General features: G+C 46.3%; 1 long non-coding RNA gene across 1 annotated transcript in view; it reads left to right on the forward strand.

Annotated features, from left to right (window-relative positions):
• Positions 1–199: 199 nt before the first annotated feature.
• The window catches only part of LOC136793326 (uncharacterized), an 83,905-nt gene continuing 65,585 nt past the window's right edge, over positions 200–18,519 (forward strand). The window contains exon 1 of the long non-coding RNA XR_010838477.1: positions 200–472. This is a non-coding gene — a long non-coding RNA (uncharacterized lncRNA). The remainder of the gene's footprint in view (positions 473–18,519) is intronic.

Below are 18,519 nucleotides of genomic sequence, written 5' to 3' on the forward strand. Positions count from 1 at the left end.
CGTTTTTTAACCCCTTGCAGTCTGACTTCCTTTTCCACCACTCTACTGAAACGGTTCCTTGTAAAGAGTGCGTCTACCCAGCCTGCATACAGTGGCTCTGGGATTTAACAGTGAAAAGACTGCTTGCATTTAGCAGGAACTTAGGTGTGGGGTGAGCTTTACGTAAAGGGGGATATTCAGGATACTATGGGGACGTATACCAAGGAGATCTCATTTAGTCGGGGCACATAGAAGGCTTCTCAGGTAGAGATATTTGAGATGAAGTTTGAGGGTGGAGTTAGGGAGAGCTAGAGAAGGGAAGGAAGACGAAGAGCCTTCCAAGTGAGAACAGCGAGTCTGAAGGACTGAAGCTAAGAGCCTGCAGCTTCTCAAGGCTGAAGAGACCTATGTGCAGCATGGTAACGAGCCACTCTTCTCTTTTTTTTATTCAGATGCCCCGTAGAAGTATGCTGTGTATTTCCCTCACACATCTGTAAGTTAATATCTAAAATTATTTTTATCATAAGTTTAATTAGTTACAAAAGAAATAAGTTCTGATGAGTTGTAAGTGAAATTTTAAAATAAAATTAATTACAGAATTAAAAAATAGTTAAAATTACAGAAATCTTTTAAGTGGACCCCATGGGTTATAAATACCGTAGTGATTTAATACCACCATTCTCCATGTAAAAAAGATTTTTACCAATTAGAATTTTACATTGATCCTTTGTCTCCTTGAAAACATTTTCATTCCACTTCTGCCACATAATTTTATCTTAATGGAATATATTTTATGCTTCCAAGTCTTTTATTGATCAGACTATGGCATCAGGGTCCTAAGAGTTAAAATTTCTTCTGGATTGAGCTATGACTTGTTAGCAATACAGAATTTAATCAATGTATATCACAAAATCTGATAATTATTGTAAATAAAGGTAAAGTTTGGAAATGCTTATCTTAATGGTACCTTAATTAAAAGAAATTGGCGAATTATCCTCCGGTGTGCTAAAGTAATCACACCTTTCCCACCTCACTGCAGAACAGTGTGGTGAGATCGGGGGCTGGGGAGCGAGTGGGCAGGAGGTTGTGAAATGCAAGGCAGACTGTGCTCCAGGAATCTCTCAGGCACAGCAAACGGACAGATACTTTTGAATCAAGAAATCTACTTAAATGAGCAGTCAGTAGCAGAGTGGTGACATGAATGCACAAAGATGACACATGAAATGTTATGCAGCAGTTAGAAAAAGACGAAGTAGACCCAAATGTACCCAAATGATCTGCACGTTAGGTGAAAAAAGCAAGTTGCTGGATAATACATGCACACTATTATCCCATTTCTGTAAAAAATAAAACAATATAGTTCTAGATGCAAATGTTTAAAAACTGATGGCGGTGGTTTTCTCAGGGGAGGGGAAGTAAGGTTAGATGAAGTTCAGCTGGACTTCCTGTATTGTTTCAAGTTTTTACAAAGAAATATTGATTCAACAAATATGTATCCAGTGTTCCATATCCCACTTCATGCTGGGTGTCAGAGGTAAAGAGCAAGAACAGATAAAGGCCCTGAGGTCATGACCCTTGCGGTCTGGGGTGGGGCAGTGGATTAATTTATTACAGAGGCAAATAAAAATAAAGGAGAAAAATAAGAGATGGCTCTTGCAGGAGATAACTAGAAGGTGGGGTCCACGGGAGTTACTTGACCTTGGTGATAAGGAGGGGCGGGGAGGGTGAAGAATGCCTCCCCCAGTTTCAGGCGTGAGTAACCGGGTGGCCTTTGCTTTCATCTAAGAGGAGCGGAAACAGGTTCTGTGGAGCATAGAAGTTTCTCCGCGCGCGCAGCGGAGAGCACTTTAAGGAAAAGAACGCAAGTTTACCAGTACAAAATTGGATTTGAGCGTGGATATTTATTTAGAATGAGAAAAATAATTTTTAAGTATGTAAATTTTTACAAGCGGCCATATCACAAAAATAAAATATTCAGAAAAATAACTCATTATGTAGCTGTATCACAGATCAGTGATAAAGTATACCTTTCTTTTGATTGTGAAAACCATTTTGCATTTTCTGTACAGAAAAGTAATTGCCTTTCTCGCGTGATAAATGTAAACCTGGTTTTTATCATTCATTGTCAGGATGCATGATATTCAACCTCACGCGATGACTTTAGTACATCTTCGGTAAAACTAGGTTTATTTCGTGAAGACGGGGAGGTGCGGAGGAGAAGGAAACAGTGGGAACCTGACAGACGCATTGTAAAATTCATGTAGGGAAACAAAGATTTGGGACGAGGGGGACTGCTGACTATGGCAGTCGGAGTGACGGCCGTCCGTGTAATTTCTGGAACCCGTGAATAGGAGAGTTTAGGGCACAGAATGGATTTAGGATTGCCCGTGCGCGGCCGTACGGAGCTAATCGGTTATCCAGGTGGGCTCAATGTAGTCACGAGGGGCCTTAAAAGTGGGAGGGGGCAGTTAAGGATCGCGGAGCGACGTGCTGGGAGCGGGGCTCGCCCGCCCTCGCCGGCTTCCAAGATGGAGGAAGGGGGCAGCGGAGGGAAGGGAAGCCTCCGGAGCCTGGACGGGACGCGGACTGTCCCCCGGAGCCCCAGGAGGACACAGCCCTGCTCGGTACCTTGCCGACTCCAGTGACACCTGCTTTGAGCTTCTGACCTCAGAACCGTAAGATACGTTGGTTTTATTTAAGTTTCTAAGTAGGTGGTGATTTTTGATAGCAACAATAGGAAGCGGGTGCACGGAGGGAGGCGGTTTTCCGGTAGGTACCGGCACACGGTATAACGCTGCAGTAATAGTGTCTTGCTAGTGAGGAAGTGGACGGCTCAGCGGGGCAAAAGGAAGAGTCTAGAGACACAGGTGCTGCTGTGTATGTGTGTTTTGTATTGTGTCTCGTGAAAGTGGCATTTAAAATCTGAGGGAAAAGAATGAATGAGTCAAAAAATGCTAGTACCTCTGTACATTTGGGGAAAATGTTATATAAACAAACTCGGCAACCTACACCCAAATAAAAGCCAGATGGGAGGATTTAAACATAAAAATTCATCTAAAAAGTAAAAAACAGGCTTCCCTTGTGGCGCAGTGGTTAAGAATCCCTGCCTGCTAGTGCAGGGGACACGGGTTCGAGCCCTGGTCCGGGAAGATCCCACATGCCGCGGAGCAACTAAGCCCGGGCGCCACAACTACTGAAGCCCACGCGCCTAGAGCCCGTGCTCCGCAGCAAGAGAAGCCACTGCAATGGGAAGCCCACGCACCGCAACAAAGAGCAGCCCCCGCTCGCCGCAACTAGAGAAAGCCCGGCGCAGCAACGAAGACCCAACGCAGCCAAAAAAAAAAAAAAAAATTTAATAAAAAGTAAAAAACGTACTGGAAAAGACGCAGGGTAATCGTTTTATAAACTTTACGTGGAGGAGTTTTTTTTGTGTGTGTGGTACGCGGGCCTCTCACTGTTGTGGCCTCTCCCGTTGCGGAGCACAGGCTCCGGGCGCGCAGGCTCAGCGGCCATGGCTCACGGGTCCAGCTGCTCTGCGGCATGTGGGATCTTCCCGGATCGGGGCACGAACCCGCGTCCCCTCCATCGGCAGGCGGGCTCTCAACCACTGCGCCACCAGGGAAGCCCAACGTGGAGGAGATTTTACTTGGCATGATACTAAGACAAAGTATTGAGTCTCATGTGATTTTGGCGTCTCCACGGAGCAATCTGACGGCAGAATTGAATAAACTTGTGTCTCTCTGAAAAACCACAAATGTTCACCCTGAAAGCTGTGAGGTCTTAGCATGTCTGAGGGCCTTGGAACACCCAAATTGATCCCACCTGAACTCAGGTGTGGAATGTAATTAAAGCTGTAACATGATCAGCTGTACTGTAAACTGACTCCTGTTAAGTGGGAACAGAAGGGTGCTATCTGAATGTAGAAGCAAAGGGAAGCTTGTCTCGGTGTGAAGGAACGGAACAATCGAGAACAAGAATACCTTCTCTTCACTAGCAACTTAGAATGTAGCCCAGCACTGCCTGTAATTGTTCAGCCTCCATTCGAGCTTTCATTTATTTTTATCTGTAAAAATGAGAAGGCATTCTTGTTCTAAAAGATTTAAACACTGTTTTGAATATTGAATGAAATGAAGTTCTCACTTACTGCTGTCTCGAATCCGACTTACTCACCTAGAGGTTATGGTTGTAATAAACATAACTTTCTAGTTATTTTCTTGTGCTTCTGTCAGTGGATGTTTGTGCATGCCCTGCCCTGTTCCTCTCTTGAGAGCCGTAAGATTTCTATTAGGATCAGATATCCACCTCTCCCGAGCAGAACTCATGTACTTTGGGGAAAGTTGATTCCATCCACTGTCTCAGGAGAGGCCATGATCCATGTAAGGCAGTGGTTTCTTGTGGGTTTTCTGGTTTTCATTTTGACGTCTGGACATTGAACCCTCGAAGCTCCTGAAGACCTTTTCAGGTGGTCCAAAGTCAAAAGTATATTCACAATGACACTGAAATATTATTTGCATTGAATTTGGAGTCATGTTGGTGGGTAAACCTGCTAGCACCTTGGCATCAAGGCAGTGATACCAGAGTGAATGGTGGTCATGCATTCGTCGCCACGGACTCTTCGTTTAAAACCACTCACTTGGGGCTTCCCCGGTGGCACAGCGGTCGAGAGCCCGCCTGCCGATGCAGGGGACACGGGTTCGCGCCCCGGTCCGGGAGGATCCCACGTGCCGCGGAGCGGCTGGGCCCGTGAGCTGTGGCCGCTGAGCCTGCGCGTCCGGAGCCTGTGCTTCGCAACGGGAGAGGCCACAACAGTGAGAGGCCCGCATATCACACACACAAAAAAACAACAAAAAACACTCACTTCACACTTCACTTAAGAATACCCTTGACAAAGCAATAAACATAATTTTATTAAATCCTGACCCTTGAGTACACATCCTTTTAACATGTGTGAGTAAAAGGTAAGTATGCGTGAAGCATGTTTGCACCCTGATTAATGTACAGTAGTTTCTCTAGAGGAAAAACTGATTTGTGAGCTCAACTAGCTAGTTTTTTCATAGAACATAATTTTACTCGAATAACAGATAAGCTATGGTTATTCTGGCAGATATTTTATCAAAAATGAACAAACCGGCTCTGTCACTTCAAGGAAAAACAACTGATAGTATTGCTGATAATAAATTCGAGCTTTTCAATGAACATTAGAATTTTGGAAAACCTAGATTTGCTCTCATGAACTTGACGTGTTCTCAATAATTGGACTTCTTTAGTTCTGTGGTGATATTAATTATTGTGCTTTCAGTATTGTATGTCAACATTTAGAAGATCTGCATAACTCAGTGAACCAATATTTTATAAATCGGTGCTTGGACTCTAAAAATCATGCGTGGGTAAATGGTTATTTCTAAGTGCAAGACAGACCAATGGATTTTAATGTAACAGCGTACAAAAATTTGATATGTCAAATTCCACATTGCTAACAACCTTTAAGAAATTACCAGTTCCTGAGTTTCAGTGTAATACGAAATAATATTCACGTTATCTGAAGGCTATTAAACTCTTTCCCTTTTCTAATCACATACCTGATTGAGGCTGGATTTTCTTCAGATGCCTCAACCAAAAAAATCATGGCAGCAGATTGAATGCAGAGAATCCAGCTGTATTCAATTAAGCCAGACATTTAAAGAGATTTAACAAAAAATGTAAAACAATGCCACTCTTCTAAATTCTTTGTTTTGAATTTTTTTTATAGATATTAACATACAATGGACTTTACTGTTCTCTAAAAGGACTTACTAAGTATTTTAAACTTTTCACTTTAATATCCTGTATAGTAAATAGCAGTAAGTATAACCTGGGTTTAAAAAACCAAGGTAAAAAACGGGTAACGCGTTTCTGAACCACTCCTCTAGGACAATCAAAGTAGCCCTACTTCTGTTTCCACAAAAAAATTGTTTAGGGATGAACTAACCCCCTTAGGGCTTCTGAGACTCAAGTGGAGGTTATTGTGGGTTCTGGGAATGAAGCTTGTTGATTCTGCCAAAGATGCTACCAGAAATGTTCCTTCCTCTCTTTGGGCTGATGAATTAATATTGGGGTGAAACTTGGAACTCTACAGCCGGGAAGTCGGCTTCAACCTGAAGGCAGAGCTAAGAAATGGGACATGAAGGCTTTGAAATCCTTAGGTTGTGTTTCACAGCTGATCTGATTCAACAGCCCATCTCTGAGGCTTCTAGTTAACGAACAAAGAAGCCTCTATTAAAGCCAGGTTGAGGGCTTCCCTGGTGGTGCAGTGGTTAAGAATCCACCTGCCGATGCAGGGGACACGGGTTCGAGCCCTGGTCCGGGAAGATCCCACATGCTGCGGAGCAACTAAGCCCGTGTGCCACAACTACTGAGCCTGAGCTCCGGAGCTCGTGAGCCACGACTCCAGAAGCCCGGGCTCCTGGAGCCCGTGCTCTGCAACAAGAGAAGCCACCGTAGTGGGGAGTCCACACACCGAGAAGTAGCCCCCGCTCACCGCAACTAGGGAAAGCCCGTGCACAGCAACAAAGACCCAAAGCAGACAAAAATTAAAAAAAAAAAAAAAAAGCCAGGTTGAGGTGGCTTTCATCTCTCATCTACTCGGTCCTCCATGCTGGAAACTTACAGGTTCTTCTGTTTCCCTGTTCCTCACCTGCTACACCCATTGGCACTAGGTCATTCATTTGCTCACTCATTCATTCAATCAATTATTGAGTGCTTGTTATGTACCAGGCCCTGGTCTAGGACCTGGTCATATAGGCAGATAAGGTCCCTGTCTCAATGTCAGTAGTGAGAGATGGATCCAGTTACAAGGGCAAGCAGTGAATTAAAATAGGGAGGTGTGAGAGAGTTGTGAAGTAGCTCCTTTAAATCATAAGGTCAGGAAGTGCCTCTGTACGGAGGAGACAGTTATGTTAAAACTGGAATGATGAGCCCAAGGAAGATGAGAGCGTTTCAGGCTGAGGAGACAAGTGCAAAGGTCCTGAGGCAGGAAGGAAGGAGCTCAGTAAGCAGCAGTTCTAATCTACCGGTGGCTAAAATCCTCAGTCATTCTTGACTCTGCTCTACCCACCCCACATCCAATCCCTCAGTAAACTGTTAGTTTGACCATCACAGTCACCCAGAACCCACCCACCCCCTCCACCTCATCCAGGTGCTGTCATATCTCACCTGTACGAAGGTCGAAGGTCAGGTCGTAGCCTCCCTATTTCCACCCTCGAGCCCCCTCCCCCTTCCCAGTCACTGTATCTTCTGCACAGCAGCTGTTGTGGGTGAACTTTGTCCCTTTCAAAATCCATGTGGCGAAGTCCTAGCCGCCCCCCACCTCGGGATGTGACTGTATTTGGAGGTAAGGTCTTAAAAGTGGTGGGTGGGGTAGGATGAGGTCCTGAGGGTGGGCTTTAATCCAGCATGACTGGCGTCCTTGGAAGAAGGGAACTGGGACACAGACACACAAAGGGAAGACGATGGGAAGGAACACAAGGAGGAGACGGCCCGTCTCTAAGCCAAGGAGAGAGGTCTGGGCAGATCCCTCCCTACAGCTCTCGGGGAAGCAACCCTGCCAACACCTTGCTTTTGGATTTCTAGCCCCCAGAACTGAGCGACGGTTTCTGCTGTTTAAGCCCTCAGTCTGGGGAGCTTTGTTAGAGCAGCCTGAGTGAACAAAAACAGCAGCCAAGGCCATCTTTCTGTTAATTCTCCGCTCGAGGTAGCTGACCTTAAACCACTTGGGGCTAGCGGCTCTGGGGCTCCACACCGTCAAAAATTCGAGTATAACGTAAAGGTGGTTCCTCTAGTGCTGTAGGGTTTACCATTGAAAAAAGTCCAAGAACAAGTGGACCCTTGCAGCTCAAACCTGTGTTGTTCAAGGGTCAACTGCACTCCCATCTCGGAGTCAAATCCAAATTAAGTCCTGCCTGAGATGCTCCGCCGACTCCAGGCCTTACCAGGAACAGCCTCCCCACTGTGTGCACTGCAGCTGTGCCTTGGACTCCCAGCTGCAGCTGTGCAGTGGCCGTCAGGCCTGAGCCCTCCTCAACCCCAGACCCCCCAAACCTATAAATGCTCTCTCTCCTCCCATCCGGGTGACATCCTTTACTGCAGTAAGGAACTGGTTTCGGTTGATCCGTGAACCCACATGAACCCATGTGGGTTCATTCCCAGAACCCACAATAACCTCCACTTGAGTCTCAGAAGCCCTAAGGGGGTTAGTTCATCCCTAAACAATTTTTTTGTGGAAACAGAAGTCGGGCTACTTTGATTGTCCTAGAGGAGTGGTTCAACTGGTTTCGGTTGGTCATTCTAAAGAGTCAGCCATCCTGACCTCTTGCTGTTCTTCCTGTGCATCGAGCAGCACAGGCCTTCCCAGAACCTGGATTTCTCCTCCCCATATATGGACATGCTTGTCCCCTCTTTGCCAGTCTTGGTTACATGTCCTCAAAGGAACTGTCTCTTAACCGTGTGCGCCCTTTTGTTATTACTTGTTTACCTTGCAACAGACATTGCTGGTTTTCCCCCAATATCCACCTCCCATTTTATAATAATTAGATCCCTAATTTTTAACCTAGATACATGGCTGCCTAAAATAAAGACTGTTTCCCAGCTTTTCTTCCACCTAGATGGTTTGACTAGCCAGTGAAATGTAAAAGGAAGTGGTGTATGTGAGGTATAAGATGCATCGTGTTCTCTTCTTTCTTACTGGGTAAAATCGGATGTGATGGCTGGAGCGTCAGCTGTGTTGGCAGACACACGTGGCAGAGCAATCATGAGAATAACTCGATCTCCAGACACTATGGAGCATCGTACCAGCCTGGGACTTACTACCTCCAGACTTCTTGAAAGCAAAAAAACCAAAACCACAAAAACCTTTTAACTTGTTTAAGCTTGTTTTAGGTTTTTGTGATTTGCAGCCAAATCTGATCCTAATATAATCCTTCTTCCTCCGCTTGATATTATATTGCATTTATTTCTAGGTGACACAGTATGCATTATCTGTCTCCCCCTTGCTGTAATAAGGTAGGCTCCTGGAGAGGTAGGACTTTGTTTTTACTTTATTCACTAGGCATTGATCAGGCTATAGAAATAATTAATAAAAAGCTGATGAATTAAAGAGGAAATCTGCACTCTAGAAAGATGTGCCATGTTTTTTCTCTAGGATTTACTGAATACCCCCAGCACACCGCTGCTGCGTAGAAACATGGGGGATGCTTTCCTACTCCATGCCCCCTTCTTTGGCAGGGCTCCCTAGAGGCACGGCTAAGTGAGACAGATCTATAAAATCAGGTTGGTACAAGGGAATCCCTCTCTGCAGCCTCCAGTGTTGGATCCTAGGTAATGAAGTCACAGGCCATCAGGTACAGGTTATGAGCCAGACAGGACTAAACACTAGAGCATAGAAGTCATGAGGAATTGCAGTCATAATTGGTGCCAGGGAAACCCCAAACACACATGTTGATGCTTTGGGAGAAGAACAAATGAACGTGCAGAGATATGAGTGCAGGTTGCACGCAGCTCATGTGCCCTGAAAGAAGGGGAGAGAAGGAAGGCAAGCTGCCCACTGTCTCTCCTATGATTTCCAGCTGACTTCCAGCACCTGGCTTCATGCAAGTTCCTTGATTCTTCATGATAAATTCCCTTTTACCTAATCCATTCTGAGTAGGTTTGCGTTTGTTGTTTAGGAACAGTCCTGCTAAGACTTCTGACGTCTCTTTGGGGTACGTGCTCTTAAGGACACCTGTAAAGCTCTTCCCAGTCTGGTCCGGACCTGCCTTTCTGCCAGTGTGTACCATTGCTTGCCACCTTCTAAACTAAGCTGCATTCCCACAGACCCCTTTCATGGTTTAAAACAGCCATGCTGTTTGGTATCTTAGCATTTTTGTAAGCACCGTTGTCTCTGCTGGAATGTTCTTCCTCTCTAATTTACCCATCCGGACCTAGCTCAAGTTTTCTTTCTGCTGAAATAGCCCCCAGACTGTAGTAAATGCCCCTTGACCTTCAACACTCCCCTGAAGGTGCCTCTATTACAGAACTTACCCTAAGTTATTGCAATTTGTCAAAATACCCATTGGTGCTTCTCTTACCTGAGAAGGTGCTTTTGACGCCATCTCTTCCTCTTCTTTGTGGCTTCTGCCCAGACCATTGTCCCCACGTCAGATGCTCAGTCCTTCACTCAACCTTTTCAAGCCTGTCTGTGGTCAGCCTTTGGCTACTGAAAATGCTTCTCCACACTCGACCACTCTAGCTCCCCAGACGTCCTTGAGTTTCTGTCTGTGGGTTTGGCTCATCCACTCTTTGCTAATGGCCCCCAAATCCACAGATTACTTCTCCCGAGCTACAGATATTTTTTAAAAAATCTGCTTTCTTGGACTTCCCTGGTAGCCCAGTGGTTAAGAATCCGCCTGCCAGTGCAGGAGACATGGGTTTGAGCCCTGGTCCGGGAAGGTCCCACAGGCCACGGAGCAACTAAGCCCGTGCGCCCCAACTACTGAGCCTGTGCTCTAGAGCCCGCGTGCCGCAACTACTGAACCTGCGTGCGTAGAACCCGTGCTCTGCAACGAGAGAAGCCACTGCAATTAGAAGGCCACGCACCACAACGAAGAGAAGTCCCCGCTCGCCGCAACTAGAGAAAACCGATGCGCAGCAAAGAAGACCCAACGCAACCAAAAATAAATTAAAAAAATAAATAAAAAAAAAACTGCTTTCTTGACATCCGAGCCTAAAAATTCTACAAGAATTTTAAATGTTCTTAGCAGAAAGTATTTCCAACACCACCACCCCACTCTTTTCCCTGAATCCTCTCAGTTTGCTGCTAAAAGACTTGACGTCACCCTTCCATCTTCCCTCAGCTTCATCCGTGCACACCCTACCCTGTATATTATCCAGCTGGCTGGCGGGCTTCCTTTATTCCAGTTCCTTTTTTAAGAGATGCCTTTTGACTCCTCCTGTCTTCTGGTAGCAGGGACTTTGCTGAGCCCTTGACCTCCTCTCATCTGGACCTCTGTGCTGCCGCCCTACTTCATTCATATCCTTCCACACTGCTGCCCGTGCCACCTCGCTGAAACAGTCTGACCTCACTCTTCCCCCTCTGGAAAGCCTTCAGTGACTCCTGTTTTCGGAGGCTAAAATCACACTCTCCATGGGCTCCTAGGCCTTTCGCAGTCTGGCCCTGCTTGCTCTGCAGCTGTACCAAGCACCGTGTAAGTCGCTGGCTCTACACCCAAGCGCTGGCCTGACTTACAGCCACCTTCCAGCTGCCCTGCTAGCAGCAACCCTTCTGCAGACACTAACGTCCGGCCACCTGTTTCTCCTGGACCCCGTCTCAGATATGACTCACGCTTTTGGCGGGACGCTGCAGGCGTGACTTGTCTAATTTTGTCTGTTAGTGAAATATTTAAACTTGACATATGGTGATAACTTGTTTTCATTAGTTGTGTGTACATTTCAGTCTGTTACAAATAAACTATGGAGGTCCCCTTATATGTAACAAGTTGTTTTCCTGAAGAGCTAACAAGGATTAATCTCCAAAATTTACAAGCAGCTCATGGAGCTCAATAGCAAAAAAACAACCCAATCCAAAAATGGGCAGAAGACCTAGATAGACATTTCTCCAAAGAAGATATACAGATTGCCAACAAACACATGAAAGGATGCTCAACATCATTAATCATTAGAGAAATGCAAATCAAAACTACAATGAGATATCACCTCACACCAGTCCGAATGGCCATCATCCAAAAAATCTACAAACAATAAATGCTGGAGAGGGTGTGGAGAAAAGGGAACCCTCTTGCACTGTTGGTGGGAATGTAAGTTGATACAGCCACTATGGAGAACAGTATGGAGGTCCCTTAAAAAACTACAAATAGAACTACCATATGACCCCACAATCCCACTACTTGGGCATATACCCTGAGAAAACCATAATTCAAAAAGAGTCATGTACCAAAATGTTCATTGTAGCTCTATTTACAATAGCCAGGACATGGAAGCAACCTAAGTGTCCATGAAGAGATGAATGGATAAAAAAGGTGTGGCACATATATACAATGGAATATTACTCAGCCATAAAAAGAAACAAAATTGAGTTATTGGTAGTGAGGTGGATGGACTTGGAGTCTGTCAAACAGAGTGAAGTAAGTCAGAAGGAGAAAAACAAATACCATATGCTAACACATATATATATGGACTCTAAGAAAAAAATGTCATGAAGAGCCTAGTGGTAGGACGAGAATAAAACACAGACCTACTAGAGCATGGGCTTGAGGATATGGGGAGGGGGAAGGGTAGGCTGTGACGAAGTGAGAGAGTGGCATGGTCATATATACACTACCAAACGTAGGGTGGATAGCCAGTGGGAAGCAGCCGCATAGCACAGGGAGATCAGCTAGGTGCTTTGTGACCACCTAGAGGGGTGGGAGGGAGGGAGACACAAGAAGGAAGAGATATGGGAACATATGTATATGTATAACTGATTCACTTTGTTGTAAAGCAGAAACTAACACACCATTGTGAAGCAATTATACTCCAATAAAGATGTTTAAAAAAAGATTTTTCTCCTTGTCTTTAACTTTTGACATTTTAATTATAATGTGTTTCAGCATGAGTCTCTTTGGATTCTAGTCTTCTTTGGAACTCTAGAATTCCTGGATGTAGATGTCTGTTTCTTTTTCTGGTTTAGAGAAGTTGTCAGCCATTTCTCAGAATAATCTTTCTATCCCTTTCTCTCTTTGCTTCTGGTATCTCTGCAATGCAAATGTGGGTGCCCTTGGTGAAGTCCTGTAAGACTAAGCTGTCTTCATTGTTTTCCTTTTTTTTTCCCCTTTTGGTCTTTGGACAAATTCTGCTGTCTCTTGGAGTTTGCTTATCCTTCCTTTGCTTCATCTATTCTGCTATTGAACCCCTCTGTGGAACTTTTCAGTTCAGTTATTGAATTCTTCAATTCTGTGATTTCTGTTTGGTACTTTCTTGTATTTTCTATTTCTTTGTTGAAATTCTCACTTTGTTTATGCCTTTTTTTCCCTCCTGACCTCGGTGAGGACAATAATTTTGAACTCTTTACCAGGTAAATGACTTGATCTGTTTCATTAAGTTCCGTGCTGGAGTTTTATCTTTTTGTTTGGAACATAGTCCTGTTTCTTCATTCTTCTTGACCATCTGTTTTAGTTTCTCTGCGTTAGATAAACAGCCACCCCTCTGTCTCGAGGGAGTGGTCTTGTGTAAGAAATGAAACTTATCCTTCCTCCCAACCCTACCTCTTGATTCCTTCATACCTGTGTGAGTGACCAAGCTTTCTTCTTTGTGTTTGGGGGCACAGAGGGAGAGGGGGTTGTTTGTTTCTTGTTTCTGGCTCCCAGTCGTTGAGGGTTTTTGAAGAACTGTAAGCATCCCAAAGGAGAAGCCAGACCCTCAAACAGCAGCTTGTAAAGAATGCAGATAGACCTCTTTAAGGGAAAGACGGGAAAGTGGGCCTTTCCGTCTCCTCCCTCTGGACTGAGCCCTGGGGAATACCCAGTTAAGAACTGCTTTGTCGTCTGTTACAGTCCTGTGGGACTGGTGAACAGTGAGCTCTCTCGGCCACCACAGCCAGGGGGCGTGACCCCAGGGTGGCAGCTGCAGAAGCCAGGCCATCAGATATGTGCAAAAGCTCCTTTCAGGGAGACACTGGTGACCTGGATTTGGGAGAAGGAGAGTGGCAAGATGGTGCCGTCAGCCTTGCTGGTCTGCGGAGAAGGTCCCAGTCAGACCCTACACGTGTGTTAAATAGAAGCCTGACCATCAGACTGCGGCTTGTAAGATACGTAAATAGGCCTAGATCACGGAAAGACCGTGTGCCAGTCTGCAACCTCTGTGCTGAGATTTGGGGGGATCACCGCTGAGTCGTGCGAGCCCATTGGTTTCCTATACGTTGTGGGTCTCGTGGATGCAAGCCCCACTGGCCTTCAGGACTAGGTTTTTGGGGGCTTGGCCCTTGGGTGGAAATTTAAAAGCTGGGGTGCTAAATTTTGAGTTCAGACTGAACCCACACTCCTCCTTGGATGGGACTTGAACCCAGCCGCACCTCAGATGGGGACTTGAGCCCACCATCCCTGACTTAGGAGGGGACTCAAAACCACTGTCTTTAAATTAAAACCACTCACCTGGTCTGAAACCACAGAACTCAACTCAGGACTTAATGAAGTCCAGGTTCTTCTGTCTCAGTGCAGAAAGAAGTCACCGAGAGGCAAATTAACAGGCAACAGAAGTCATTTACTAGTATAGGATGCTTGTGAGAGATACAAGCGGGCAGGCAAGAGGGTACCGTCCTGAGAACTTAGTGGGCTAGCGTTTTATAATCAAAGGAAAAGGGGAGAGGGGAAAAAGGGGGGAGGGGAAAAAGACTACCTTCTTCCTTGTTCTTTGAGTCTTCCGTCATTAACTCCTCCTACACTTTGAGTTGGGGAGTTTTTATTTTTTTTTGCGGTACGCGGGCCTCTCACCGTTGTGGCCCCTCCCGTTGCGGAGCACAGGCTCCGGACGCGCAGGCTCAGCGGCCACGGCTCACGGGCCCAGCCGCTCCGCGGCACGTGGGATCTTCCCGGACCGGGGCACGAACCCGCGTGCCCTGCATCGGCAGGTGGGCTCCCAACCACTGCGCCACCAGGGAAGCCCACTCTATTTTATTTTTATTTGAGGCTATGCCAAGACCTGTCAGTGTCCCAAGATCTCAGTCAGCACCTAGATTCAGGCTGATTGTGAGCCAGAGCCTCTGGCAGCAGTTCTCTGAATATGCGATATATACAGTACTCTGGGACCACAACTCTGGCCACCAGTGCCAGATGGACTAGAAGTGTCGCTTGGGCAGCAGTCACAAAAGTCAGGGCTCTGGTCTGGGGGTACCAGTGACCCGTAGTGAGAGAGAGTGCACAGATGGCATAGGCACTGGTCTACATGCCCTGAAAGCACATCTGCAGTCCCCTGGGTGTGTGCTAAACTGGAAGCCTGCCCCATATTCAGAAGCTCCAAGATAAGCAAATAGGCCTCTTTTAAAGAGAGACCAAGGATGTTGTTTCAGTCTTGTTTTTATACAGTGCCCTGGTGGTGGTAGCATGCCAAGAACTATCTTTCAGGTTGTTACAGTCCCATGGGACCCAGGATCACAAGACTCCCTGGCCACCAGTGCCAAAAGATGCTGGGGCATCCTCGGGTAGCAGCTGCAAAGACTGAGGCACCAGATGTAAAAGCCAGGGCACCATATTAGTGTAAATGCTTCTCTTTAGGAGATGCTGGTACTCTGTAGCACAGCAGAGAGAGTGTGAAGATAGCACCTGGTCTCTGGGAAGGATTATAGTTAGATGTGTGTTTAATTAATTTAATTAATGCATCTCTGATGATAAGCTAATAATCTTTCACAGAAAGACTGAGCTCCTCCTGGGTCTGTTCACTCCTGCCGTGCCACAGAAGTGGTAGGCTTTAAAGAATCCTTTCCCTGTTGGTTACAGTTCTGTGGGACCCCTGAGAGTAAGCCCCATTGACAAATCAGAGCCAGGCAAAATAGAGATGTCCCATGGTGGCAGCTGCAATATCTAGGCACCAGGCATAAAACCAGCCCACCAGATTCATGTAAAAGGTCCCCTCTGGGAGTAACTGGTGCTCTGGAGTACAACAGAGCAAGAGGGCAAAAATGGTACCCACTGGGTGGAGCAAGTCAAAGAAAGAGTATAGAGATTGTGCCCCCAGGAAAGAAAAGCCTAGAGTTAAAAGACAATGGCACTCACAGCTATAGCAAGGCAGAGGGGGAGCCAGACATGGTGCCCAGGAATCCTGTGTCCCCAGGCAGCCCCCAAGTGTATGTCAGATCAGAAGCCGGCCCTGGGCTGATGCTCCAGGACAAGCAGATGGGTCTCCCCGCCACAAAGTCTGGGCACCCCTCGATCAGCCACGTCCACGCTGGGCCCTAGGGCACGTGAGTCCAGGTGTGTATGCCCTTTAAGAACTGTTTCTCAGGTTGTCTATAGCCTTGTTGGGGACACAAGCCCCATTGGTTTTGAAAGGTAGGTGGTTTGGAGGCTTGCCTCTCAGGGGCAGGTCTTAAAAGTTAGAGTGCTGATGTGGGGTTTAAACCCTTCCCTCCTCAGGGATTGCTGAGTTCCCTCCCGACCGTGGGTTTCGGCTCTGGAGGTGGGGCTTTGTGGCGAGATCGTGTTCCAGCCCCTCTCACCTGCTTCAGGGTGGGCTGTCTCATTTGTCCAGTGTGTAGGAGTCACTCAGCCAGGTGTTAGGCTTTTTCAGAGGAAGTTGTTCAATATGTAGCCATAGATTTTGTATGTTTGTGAGGGGGGGGTGAGTTCAGAATCCTCCTACGCCACCATCTTGAACTGGAACTGTCCAGATGATCTTTTTTACATGGAGATAATAGGTGTTCTGCCAGCTTTGTGGATGTGAATGTCCAATTCCCTCCCCAGGTTTGGGAAGTTCTCAGCTGTTATTTCTTTAAATAAACTCTCTGCCCTCTTCTCCCTCTGGTACATCAGTTATTCTTAGACTTGCTTTTCTGATTGAATCCAATCACTCTCATAGGGTTTCTTCACCTTAAAAACATCTTAGTTCTCTTTTCTCTTTCAACTGAATCACTTCTAAATTCACATCCTCCAAGGCTCTTATTCTTTTTTCCATCTGATCTGCCCTATTACATATGCTCTCTAACGAATTCTTCTTCTCATTCATTGATTTCTTTGGCTCCAGAATTCGTTGGTTTCTTTTTATAATTTTAATGTCTTTGGCAAAGAACTTCTGTACATTTGTTTTTGAGTTCATTGAATTGCATTTCTGAGTTTCTTGTAGCTTGTTGCATTTCTTGATAGCTATTTTGAATCTTTATCTGTTAGATCTCAACGTTCTGTGCCTTTGAGTTCAGTCACTGTAGAATTATTTTCTTTTTATGATGCCATAATACCATGATTTTTCAAAATGTTTAATGAAATGTGCCTTTGCCTTCACATTTGATGTAGCAAACACTTTTCTTCATTAAGGAATTATTTGTTTACTTTGGCTCTCGCAGTTCAGCACGCTGGCACCATATGTATATAGTGTGCGTGTGGTATCCAGAAAGTTCCATAGGCTTTCTTCACTCTTTTTCTTTTTGCTCTTCTGACTGAATAATTTTACATGACATATATTCAATATTTGAGTTTGATTCTTTTTTCTGCTTGGTAGAATCTTCTTTTGAAGCTCTCTGTTGAAGTCTTCGGTCATTGAATTCTTCAGCTCTATAATTTCTGATTTTGTTTCTGCTTCATTGTTGAACTTCTCATTTTGTTCATGCATTGTTTAATTTATTTGTGTGTCTCTGTGTTCTTGTATTTTACTAAACTACGAAGATTATTTTGAGTTCTTAGGCAGCTCATAGATCTCAGTCTCTTCAGGGTCAGTTATGGGAGCTTTGTGAGTTTCATTTGCTGGTGTCATCTTTACCTGATCTTGTGTGTGTGTGTGTGTGTGAGACTCTTGATGGCCTTACGTTGGTATCTAAGCATCTGAGTAAAACAGTCTCCTCTTCCAGACTTCTCAGGTTCACTCGGGCAGAGACAGCTCTTCACCAGTCCACTCTGCTTGCGTTTTTGAATGGGGCAGCTGGTAGCGTCCTCGGTCACATGGCGTGTGCTGTTGGGACCTACTTTTAGGTGAAGCTGCTGCCTGAGCTCTGAGGTCTGGGGGCCGGGGTGGGTGGGGCTGACTGGGAACCTGTAGATAGTACTGCCGGCTTGGTTCCCTGCCCACACACAGGATGTGGATGGGCCCTGCAGTCGTCTGGATTCTCTGGTCAGGCTTCCCAGTTGGGTGGGTATGGATTAGCCTCACTGTTTGGGGGAGGGTGGTAGGATGGGCCCCAAGGCCAGCATGGCTCATAGTTTGGGGACTCAGACCCGGCAGAACTGCACAGTGAGTTGCCGGGCCAGATGAGGCCACTGACTTTGCTCTGCAGACGGACAGAGCTGCTGGCTGGTCTCTGCTCATTTGCCACTTTAAGTGGGGCTGAAGGATGGGCTGCTCAGCTTCCTGGCTGCACTGGTTAGGTTTCCTCATCAGGCAGGTCTGGGGACAGCAGCCAGCAATGAGTTGGGCTATGAACGAGCTTTCCTGCCTGGGGCGGGCCGGCGGAACAGGCCCCAGGACGGCAGTGGCAATGAACATGCTCCGAGGCTGGCAGTGCTCATCGTGTAAAGCGTTAAGTCAGGCAGAAGTGTGCGCCGAGTTCCGTTGCCGGACGGGGCCACCGTCTTGGCTTCACTGCCCCGCAGAGCAGCTGGCCGGGCTCTCCGCCTGAGTACGCTGGGTTACACAGCTTCTCAGGCGCTCGGGCCAGGCTTCCTGGTCGTGTGGGACAGGGAGTGTAGTGTATACTTAGCAGTAGATGGGGCTATGAATGACGTTTCCCTGCCTGGGAAAGTCAGCAGAACAGGCCCCCAAGGCTGGCAAGGCTAGCCGTCTGGGGTTCTAAACCAGGCAGGACTGAAGTTCCCTGGTCAGACTGAGGCGTCACCT

This window comes from Kogia breviceps, chromosome 20 (genome assembly GCF_026419965.1).
Source record: "Kogia breviceps isolate mKogBre1 chromosome 20, mKogBre1 haplotype 1, whole genome shotgun sequence".
Classification (NCBI taxonomy): Eukaryota; Metazoa; Chordata; class Mammalia; order Artiodactyla; family Physeteridae; genus Kogia; species Kogia breviceps.